Source organism: Scyliorhinus torazame, chromosome 24, assembly GCF_047496885.1.
Source record: "Scyliorhinus torazame isolate Kashiwa2021f chromosome 24, sScyTor2.1, whole genome shotgun sequence".
Taxonomy (NCBI): Eukaryota; Metazoa; Chordata; class Chondrichthyes; order Carcharhiniformes; family Scyliorhinidae; genus Scyliorhinus; species Scyliorhinus torazame.
Window position 1 is genome coordinate 12,468,038 of NC_092730.1, and position 11,710 is coordinate 12,479,747.

General features: G+C 46.1%; 1 long non-coding RNA gene across 1 annotated transcript in view; it reads left to right on the forward strand.

The window, feature by feature from the left end:
• LOC140399892 (uncharacterized) overlaps nt 1-11,465 on the forward strand; it is a 61,165-nt gene extending 49,700 nt beyond the window's left edge. The window contains exon 4 of the long non-coding RNA XR_011937910.1: nt 831-11,465. This is a non-coding gene — a long non-coding RNA (uncharacterized lncRNA). The remainder of the gene's footprint in view (nt 1-830) is intronic.
• The last annotated feature ends 245 nt before the right edge of the window (nt 11,466-11,710 follow it).

An 11,710-nucleotide genomic window follows, 5' to 3' on the forward strand; every position in this document is an offset into this window, starting at 1 on the left:
ACTACAGGAAAATTGAAGCTTGGGGATGGACTGGAATTCTAATCAACAGGCTGTACATCTCTCTCTACACTGCAAAGACCAGAACAACACCTTAAGGAAGAGAGCGAGCCGAGGAACACAACTTTCTGACCGTTGTGTTATGTCACCTTTTACATCTCGTCCTCTGCTTAAGGTGGTGGGCATCGCAGTTGATGCTCTCTCCTCCCTGAATATCCACAGGGCCCTTTTCCCAGAGATAGCAATTGGGAGCAGAAACATTTCTTGCCAGGACACCCCTGGTTAGTGTCTCTGCACACAGCAAGGACAAAACAGCACTGCTCTGTGTAGCTTTGAACCACATGGTGTTTAAACAAGTAAAGGATCTGACCCTGATTCCCTGGGTAAAGTGAGCAGTGTTTAGAAACAGGAGAGTACAATGTCCTTTCTACCATTTAGGCCTTCAGGCAGTGGGTGGTATTTAACTGTGGTCCTAACTCTGCAGCTCATCCAGCGTAACTAGGGTGGATAAATCATTTTAAAATCTTCATCTGGTCCAACCATTTTGTATACTTGTTAACTTTGAGCAGTAGAAGCTCCCATCTTCCAACCTCAATCAGAACATATCCAAACATTCCTGCGCTACCCTAATAAGTCACAGTCCACTGATACCAGGAGTTTAAAATTCCCATATTCTGGTTTCAATTTGCTTTGGTTTAACCTGAAAGCAGACTACAGTCAAATGACACATCCCAGACAACATCGGTCTCCTTGGAGGACACACGATGCCGAATTGGAAAACTTAGACAAAGAAGATTGGCCCTGAAACATTAATCTCTGTTCTTTCTCCACAGATACTGCCAGACCTGCAGAGTTTTTCCAGCATTGTGCTTTTAATACCAGAAGTAACTAACTTTTGGTGAGGTTCATCAAAGCATATATGTGCCCAGAATCAACAGCCCCTGGATGACTTTTTTTTTTGGATGGCTATACATTTTTACTGCATTGCAGGAATATACACACACGCCCTACGCCTGACCTCGCTGTCTGGCGTTCCATTTACAAACACACAGTCACTCGTGAGAGACGTGAGGTGTGTAAAAGAACAACAGGAGGTACTAATTTTCAGCTCACCTCACCAGTACCTGCTGTCCTCACCTGCCTAGTTGAGGGACGCTGCTGTATCTTGTTTCAACTTGTGCAACAAAAGAGCCAAGGTGTAATTAGGAGACGGGATCATCCCAGTCTGTATACCGCAAGTGACAGGGTCCCACTTCAAAACTTTAGCTGGTTATGTGAGCTGACTGACTTGCCCTTTGTAACAGCATTGAAATCAGGACTCACCCTGTGGACATCCCAATCCCATCATTCTGAGAGTTAGCAAAGGTTAGTGCTTGTTGATGGATACTCTCCAGTTATGCAAATGATTTAAGTATGTTTGCTGCTGAGTCTGAAAATTTCCAGCATTTTGTTTTCAACACCAGAGGTAAGCCCAGCTCTAACCTTTGGTGAGATTCATCGAACCAGGCCCTCAGTATTCACCACTGGCGGGTATTAATGTTATCGTTAGACGACTCCAGAACAATGTGGAGACACGAATTGTTAATCCCCATCATTTCCTGAACACTGTGAAAGCCCAGCACTGTACTTCCTGGACTGCAGTCAAACTCAGTTTAACTTTGACTGCACAAGGAGAGAGAATACCGACAAGAAAATTATAGTCAGAATCACCATATTATGCTAATGTGGAGTAGCACTATTTCTTCAATAGTTTCTGCTCTTCAAGGTGAGAAAAAAATCAGGGTCTGGAAATGGAAGAGTTACATTTTGGATACCTAATGTCAACATCATTCATTTCTGATTGGCATGGGTTAGAGACAGAGTAAAGCTCCCCCTACACTGTCCCCATCAAACACACCCAGGACAGGTACAGCACGGGGTTAGATACAGAGTAAAGCTCCCCCTACACTGTCCCCATCAAACACACCCAGACAGGGACAGCACGGGGTTAGATACAGCGTAAAGCTCCCTCGACACTCCCAGGACAGGTACAGCACGGGGTTAGATACAGAGTAAAGCTCCCTCTATACTGCCCCCATCAAACACCCCCAGGACAGGTACAGCACGGGGTTAGATACAGAGTAAAGCTCTCTCTCCACTGTCCCCATCAAACACTCCCAGGACAGGTACAGCACGGGGTTAGATACAGAGTAAAGCTCCCTCTACACTGTCCCCATCAAACACTCGCAGGACAGGTACCGCACGGGGTTAGATACAGCGTAAAGCACCCTCTTCACTCCCAGGACAGGTACAGCATGGGGTTAGATACTGAGTAAATCTCCCTCTACACTGTCCCCATCAAACACTCCCAGGACAGGTACAGCACGGGGTTAGATACAGAGTGAAGCTCCCTCTCCACTGTCCCCATCAAACACTCCCAGGACAGGTACAGCACGGGGTTAGATACAGAGTAAAGCTCCCTCTACACTGTCCCCATCAAACACTCCCAGGACAGGTTCAGCACGGGGTTAGATACAGAGTGAAGCTCACCCTACACTGTCCCCATAAACACTCGCAGGACAGGTACCACACGGGGTTAGATACAGAGTAAAGCTCCCTCTACACTGTCCCCATCAAACACACCCAGACAGGGACAGCACGGGGTTAGATACAGCGTAAAGCTCCCTCGACACTCCCAGGACAGGTACAGCACGGGGTTAGATACAGAGTAAAGCTCCCTCTATACTGCCCCCATCAAACACCCCCAGGACAGGTACAGCACGGGGTTAGATACAGAGTAAAGCTCTCTCTCTACTGTCCCCATCAAACACTCCCAGGACAGGTACAGCACGGGGTTAGATACAGAGTAAAGCTCCCTCTACACTGTCCCCATCAAACACTCGCAGGACAGGTACCGCACGGGGTTAGATACAGCGTAAAGCACCCTCTTCACTCCCAGGACAGGTACAGCATGGGGTTAGATACTGAGTAAATCTCCCTCTACACTGTCCCCATCAAACACTCCCAGGACAGGTACAGCACGGGGTTAGATACAGAGTGAAGCTCCCTCTCCACTGTCCCCATCAAACACTCCCAGGACAGGTACAGCACGGGGTTAGATACAGAGTAAAGCTCCCTCTACACTGTCCCCATCAAACACTCCCAGGACAGGTTCAGCACGGGGTTAGATACAGAGTGAAGCTCACCCTACACTGTCCCCATAAACACTCGCAGGACAGGTACCACACGGGGTTAGATACAGAGTAAAGCTCCCTCTACACTGTCCCCATCAAACACTCGCAGGACAGGTACCGCACGGGGTTAGATACAGCGTAAAGCACCCTCTACACTCCCAGGACAGGTACAGCATGGGGTTAGATACTGAGTAAATCTCCCTCTACACTGTCCCAATCAAACACTCCCAGGACAGGTACAGCCTGGGGTTAGATACAGCGTAAAGCTCCCTCTACACTGTCCCCATCAAACACTCCCAGGACAGGTTCAGCACGGGGTTAGATACAGAGTGAAGCTCACCCTACACTGTCCCCATCAAACACTCGCAGGACAGGTACCACACGGGGTTAGATACAGAGTAAAGCTCCCTCTACACTGTCCCCATCAAACACTCGCAGGACAGGTACCGCACGGGGTTAGATACAGCGTAAAGCACCCTCTACACTCCCAGGACAGGTACAGCATGGGGTTAGATACTGAGTAAATCTCCCTCTACACTGTCCCAATCAAACACTCCCAGGACAGGTACAGCACAGGGCTATATACAGAGTAAAGCTCCCTCTACACTGTCCCCATCAAACACTCCCAGGACAGGTACAGCCTGGGGTTAGATACAGCGTAAAGCTCCCTCTACACTGTCCCCATCAAACACTCCCAGGACAGGTTCAGCACGGGGTTAGATACAGAGTGAAGCTCACCCTACACTGTCCCCATCAAACACTCGCAGGACAGGTACCACACGGGGTTAGATACAGAGTAAAGCTCCCTCTACACTGTCCCCATCAAACACTCGCAGGACAGGTACCGCACGGGGTTAGATACAGCGTAAAGCACCCTCTACACTCCCAGGACAGGTACAGCATGGGGTTAGATACTGAGTAAATCTCCCTCTACACTGTCCCAATCAAACACTCCCAGGACAGGTACAGCACAGGGCTATATACAGAGTAAAGCTCCCTCTACACTGTCCCCATCAAACACTCCCAGGACAGGTACAGCCTGGGGTTAGATACAGCGTAAAGCTCCCTCTATACTGTCCCCATCAAACACTCCCAGGACAGGTTCAGCACGGGGTTAGATACAGAGTGAAGCTCCCTCTACACTGTCCCCATCAAACACTCCCAGGACAGGTACCGCATGGGGTTAGATACTGAGTAAGTCTCCCTCTACACTGTCCCCATCAAACACTCCCAGGACAGGTACAGCACGGGGTTAGATACAGCGTAAAGCTCCCTCTACACTGTCCCCATCAAACACTCCCAGGACAGGTACCGCATGGGGTTAGATACTGAGTAAGTCTCCCTCTACACTGTCCCCATCAAACACTCCCAGGACAGGTACAGCACGGGGTTAGATACAGAGTGAAGCTCCCTCTCCACTGTCCCCATCAAACACTCCCAGGACAGGTTCAGCACGGGGTTAGATACAGAGTGAAGCTCCCTCTCCACTGTCCCCATCAAACACTCCCAGGACAGGTACCGCATGGGGTTAGATACTGAGTAAGTCTCCCTCTACACTGTCCCCATCAAACACTCCCAGCACAGGGCTAGATACAGAGTTTGCTATATTTGCACCACCTCAAATATGGCAGTGCAAAATTTTCCACAAGTGTCTTTGATCTGAATATGGGTCAGACATTAAAGATGAAACCGACTGCATGACCCGTCGAACTTGGAAGATACACCATACAAAAGGTAGATATGTTCTAACATGTACTAGAAAATTGTAGAACTCTGACGTTTTGACCTCTGGCCCAAGAGCAATCCCAGATCACTCACACACCCAGGATGAAAATATCTATTTGGGGCATCATGCTAAACTCTACCATCAGTCAATCAGGTTTTCATACACTGAATATATACTTTGTAGCATCCCACCCTACTAAACGAAGAGGAACCGTATTTCTCTCTGCAACTTTGGTAGCATGAAGATCACAGAACAATTGTTGACACTATTCCAACATTTCTGCTCAGAGTAAATTTTTACGAGTTCTTTAAATTCCTAATCTTGTTTTTCGAAGATAGCCGTTAAAACCTACATCAGTCCATAGCCTAGTGTATTACAAGTGCCTATCTATCCATCTGCTCCAAGTCGCCGCCGCCTCCCCACACACACTTATTGACCTCTGCTAATGCGAAACTGCGCCCCCATAATTTTATACACCTCAATTAAATCTCTTCACACCCACTTTTTCAAAGAAAACAACCGCAGCTTATCCAACCTTTCTTTGTAGCTTATGTTCTCCAGTCCTGGCAACATCTTTGTTCCACACTGCCAGAGCAGAACCTTTCCTGTTCAGAGATTGTGTCTGATAACATCATCGCTCTCTGAGGTTTTCTCCTCGTCCCCCAGGCCATGTGTTAAAATGAACTGAATCCAATAGACACACTTCGTTGACGAAAAGCTTGTTTTTACTTTACAAAAAGTGGGAATGAAAACAAAACAGAAATGGCCTGGACTTTTTCTGATGTACAGTATTTTTCTTGGAAACAGAGAAGGATTGTTGTAGCAAGCATCCTGGATTGGGGTACACAAGAATCTGAATGAAACTTTGATTTTTCAGGTGACTCACACTGTGTTGAGGGGAAAGAAAGTCTTTCAAGTAAATGATGCAGAATTCAAACTTTAAATATTGCTCCGAATCGCTCAGTGGATCCATCATAGGGGAGATGTACAAAAGATGTTCCCACTTGTTTGGGGATTCAGGAACCAGAGACAGGCACCAGAATATTCAATCGGGAATTCGGGAGAAACATCTTTTACCCAGAGCATTGTGAGAGCTATCACTGGGTGGTGGAGGCGTGGATGAATTGAAGCGAAAGCTTAAACAGGAGTGAGAAAAGAATAGGACGATATGCTGGGGAGGGATTCAAAATCCCACCACGGCAGCTGGTGGATTTGAAATTCAATTCCGAACATTTGGAACCGTGACAACTATCATCAATTGTTGTAAAAAAAAACCATCTGGCTCATTAATGGTTAACTTTAGGGAAGGAAATCTTCTGACCTTCCCCGGTCCGGCCTACATGTGACTCCAGACCCACAGCAATGTGGTCGACCCTTAACTGCCCCTGTGAAATGGCCGAGCGAGACGCTCCATTCAAGGGAGCAGTTAGGATGGGCAACAAACCTGGGCATATGCAATGAAAGAATAACGGCAAGTGTGAGTTTCCGTTAGCAAAAGGAGAATTTGTAAAAAGCTGTCCGTCCCAATGAAGAAAATGTAGGAAAGCAATGTGCGACCGATTTAAAATGCAGCATCTACCTAGGCCCTTTGAGCTGGACAAAGATTTCACGAGCAGAGCGTGCAGATGAAGTTTTACCAAACACAAACAGAATTTTTAAAAACTCACTTCAAAAATTGTGATATCAAAGGCATCGTTTGAAGAGAGTACAGGTTTAGAGGTGCCTTCATTAGCATCTCTTTAATCTAAAGCCATTACAGACCTCTCTGAATACAGGAGAGCTCTTAAGGACACTAAGAGGTGATAGAAGCAGATGAGGCAGGCGTGTGAAGATACAATTTACTTGACCGAGTACAAAGCTTTTAGAGGTATCGCAGGCTTTAAACCAGCTTAATTTAATCAAAAACAAACTTTGATCAACAGAGCATTGATTAGCAAGTTGTGGCCCCTTACAGATGTTGAGAAGATGAAGCTCCCATAAAGCAGCCCAATCAAACACTGTTTTGAGGCTAAAACACTATTATAGACAGACCATCAAGGTCCCAGGTTTAATCACTTATCTGGGCTGCTTCGAAACCTCACACTGATATTGCTGATGACAGATGTAATTTGGATTGAAGAATGCTGACCCGTGTGTTATAACCACTTGCTGTCTCTAAATGCAGTGTGTCCTAGATCTCAAGAAGCCCACTGAAGAAGTCCCCTTGAGGTTGAGGTCTACATGACAGTGAATGTCAGGAGAAGTAATATAGCCTCGATGGGTAAGATCATAATACAAAGATTCACACCCTATCTAGACTCCTTAGGAGACAAACTGGATAGGCTGCTTTCCTTCGCTCTATGGGTACTTGCATCTGTGTGGGATGCTATGATTGATTGGCCTTGGGGATAGGGAGTTGGGGAAAAATAGCCAGTGACAGTCGATGTCCCAGTGATCGTCTCAAAGTGGTCTGGCTCCAGTCGGTTAACATACGAATGGCAGGTAGGTTGAGGGGCTCCTTCGATATCTAATTAAAACAGTATTGCACATGATCTGTTCACCACTTTGGTTCAACCTCACATTCTCTCTGAACTGCCCAATTCCACTACTCCGAGTGCAGCTCCCTGCTAACTGGTTCCATCTCCACAGCGATTTCTCAGCAGCAGGAATTGTGGTTGATTTCCCTCCTCCCAGTCTGGTGGTGCTGAGGCCAACTGGAGTATTTCACATCCACTGTGAGCAGAGTGAGAATCGGAGTGAGAGTCTTGTTACTCCATGGGTAAAGTCACTTCCCTCTTTACTGAGCAAACTCCCAAATGGAGTGGGAACAGATTAGCCACGGGCCAGAAGCTGCTGTTTATGAACCTCTTGTGCAGCTCGTCAAAAGCAGCTTCTCCAAAATCCTAGGAGGGCCCTAGGACCAGAACACAAGAAAATGGGGGGTGCCAAGAGAGATTTAGATTAGCCTGGGCTCATTCACCACCAGGGACTTGAACTAGAAGAACGAGGGCAGCAGACGTGTGGGGAACACCACCACCTGCAAGTTCCCCTTCGAGCTGCACGCCATCCTGGCTTGGTCATTCGTTCACAACACACAGACTGCATCAGTTCACGGCAGCAGCTCACCACTACCTTTTCAAGGGGCAATTAGGGATGGGCAATAAATGCTGCTCAGCCAGCTACACCCACATGATTTTTAAAAAAGATGTGCAACATCCTGGGAACTCCCTGTCAGGGGAACCCTGAAATTGCTGACTCTCCCAAGGGAACTTGGTTTCATCCTCCAAAAGATGGTGTGCAAGCAGCCCATTGGGCAAGAGTGGTATTATTGCAAGTTTCAGCATACAGAAGAAATATCTTTTTAAATTGAGTACCCAATTTTTTTTCCAATTCAGGGGCAATTTAGCGTGGCCAATCCACCTACTCTGCATCTTTGGGTTGTGGGGTTGAGACCCACAGGAAGAATGTGCAAACTCCACACGGACAGTGACCCGGGGCCAGGAACGAACCTGGGTCCTCGTCGGCTCCGTGATGAAGCAGTGCTAACCACTATGCCATCGTGCCACCCTATACAGAAAAATAATAACGATTACTAAGTCAGAAACTATAAAAATCTGATGACCGCATGAACATTCTTCTCTTTCCCCCCCCCCCCCCCCCCACCAAATGAACAAAGAAAAGCAGCACAGGAACAGGCCCTTCGGCCCTCCAAGCCTGTGTCCGACTGGATTTGGCATGATGCTGGTCAGTCCTGCTCTGTAAAAACAGAACTGGGAGAATTGCAGCAATGGGGAACATCTGTGGCAAACTGCTCAGAGCAGCAGGTGGGAAACCAGTGGCCTATTATCCACTTCCTAGCACTGCCCCAGCCTTGCAGAGGGGTTCTCAAGCAAGACACTGCATGGCACAGCTTTTGGCTACTATCTTTACATTTAATGCAGCCATAGAATTGGAAGGAACATTACTTTCAATAAACCTGCTTCAGTGTTCGCTTTTATCAATCTCTCCTTTATAAAGGTTGGTTTTGAGGGGCGGTTGAAGAAATGCTCCTTTGAGAATGAGGCTCCATAAAACTAACACAAATAAATTGTGACAGAACAGTGACACAGAGAGCACAAATCATGATAACGTTCAGTCCCAAACTTCTCAAAATTCAATTATTGAAGAAATGAGAAAACAGATTTAAGGGAAAAGATTTGCCAATTGACCGTTTCACAATTTAAACAACCATGAAAACAACACTTGAGATGGCCAGCATAAAATAATTTGATTACTGAATGTTGCTGTTTCAGTGAACAGATTGGACTGTATTGATTGCTGCTGTACACAGAATACATAGCAGCTGGGCAATGCTCACCACTTGGCTCAGGAATGGCAATAAACATTGCATTGCAGTTGGGATTTTTCAGCCACCGTGTCTCTGGCAGGAATGCGCTCTGCCAAAAATTCCCAGACGTAGGAGAGAAGTTCCATAATTGGGCTGAAGTGAGCCAAATGGATATCAGCACTGCTGGATAGTCGAATGGTAGCTGTTGTTGGACATTGTTGAAAGGAGCTGGCATTTTGGACAGAGACAGGGTAGCAAGCAGCTTTTAAGAAATAATGCATGGTTACCCTGTAACATCCCAGAATTCTTTGTCTCCCAAGAACTAACCAGTTCTTACCAGCTCCAACTCCATCTACAAGTTTGCTGATGACACGACAGAATGGGTCAGATCTCAAACAATGATGAGTCGGAGTACAGGAGGGAGATAGAGAACCTAGTGGAGTGGTGTAACGACAACAATCTCCCCCTCAATGCCAGCAAAACTAAAGAGCTGGTCATTGACTTCAGGAAGCAAAGTACTGTACACACCCCTGTCAGTGTCAACGGGGCCGAGGTGGAGATGGTTAACAGCTTCAAATTCCATGGGGTACACATCACCAAAAATCTGTTCTGGTCCACCCATGTTGACGCTATGACCAAGCACAACAGTGTGCATACTTCCTCAGGAAACTTAAGGAAATTCAGCATGTACACAGTGACTATTACCAATTTTTACAGATGCACCATAGAAAGCATCTTATCTGATTGCATCACAGCCTGGTATGGCAACTGCTCAGCCCAAGACTAAGAAACTACAGAGAGTCGTGAACACAGCCCAGTCCTGCCCATCACACAAACTGCCTCCCATCCATTGACTGTCTACACCTCCCGCTGCCTTGGGAAAGCAGGCAGCATAATTGGAGCGCCCTCCCTCCCGGGGTGTTCACTCTTCCATCAGGCAGGAGATACAAAAGTCTGAACATGAACAGGTTCAAAAGCAGCTTCTTCCCCGCTGTTGCCAGACTCCTGAATGACCCTCATATAGACTGAACTGATCTCTTCAAACATCTTCTCTACTGAGTAGTACTACACTCCTGTATGCTTCACCCGATGCCTGTGTCTATGTATTTAGATTGTGTATTTATGTATGCCCTATGTTTTTTCATGTACAGAATGATTTGGACTTTTCACTGTACCTCGGTACACGTGACAAGAAAACAAATCGTACTCCAGTAGCCTGGGGAGCGCGACATGGACAATTCTACAACTGGCGTCCTTTGGTTCAGATTTGAACAGGCTTTAAGTCAGTGCCAGAAGGAGGTACCGACTTAAAAGACCAGGCTTTGTCAACGAAGGAAGGAAAAAACAGGTTTTATAAAGTTTCAATTTCTCTCAACATTAAACAGAACAGGAAGACAATTCGGTATATCCTAGTTCACACATGCAAAAATAAATATAAACGCCAATCTCTTATCAAAACTCTTCCAATCAGACATATAGCTCTGTGACAAAGAGTTACCTGGAATCAATCCTAAATTTTGTATTACGCTAGTTTTCCCATTGTACATGTTTTACCTTGAAGCAAAGCGTAGATGTCTCACTGACAGAAAGTTGAAGGGGATGTTCTATAAGGAAGTCACTCGTACTTATGAGCTCTCATCTCAAGGCTTTACAACCATTGAAATATTTCTTGAAGTGGATTCACTGTTGTGTTGGGAGAAAGCAGAGGCACAGAAAATTGAGAGGACAAATGGCGAAGCAAAGGTCCTGCCAACCAAACAGGACAAGATCAGGCCTGACTATGATAGTCCCCAAAGACTTATACCGTGGCGGTCACCGTACAATTTTGGTCAACTGGCTTACAAAATAAAAGGTGCTGGAAATATTCTCTGGGGCTTTGTTGTCCAGTTGGCAAACGGAAAATTGGCAAAACGATAATTTGTGCACTTACATCGAGGGCTGCTCCGATTCAATAAAAAAACGATAAACAATTCCTTGGGTGAGTTAAATGTAGACGGTTCAGGTTCAATTCCTAGTGTCGGCTGAGTCAAGTCATTTCATTGGAGCATCGGAACTGAGCTCAATATCTTTAGGGAAGGGAAGGAGTACCATGGTGGCTGGACACATTTATACTTACTGGAAGCTACATAGATTCATATGAAGGGACTGACCATCTGAAGACTAAATGAAAATTAAAAGTGGTGGGGGGTTTGCATTCTCCATGCTAAAGCCTCAACCAATCCACGCCCTTATCTCATGCAATAAATTGTTGCTCCCTTTGAAATTTGTTATTCTTACATCTGTCCAGATGAGTATAGGTTAAAAAGCTTTGGCAGCCCGTCTCTTTTGTCAACAATACTCAAGTTAGGTATCCTTTTCCACAGAGAGTGACTCTTGCCAGAAGACAAGTGGGCATGAACCTTCAGTGAGGAAGATCAGACCCAGCTTTGGTAGTCAAACAACAGCAGCAATCCTTTGCAAAACGCCTTTAACATCGTAAAAATACAACAGAATGGTTCCCAGGACATG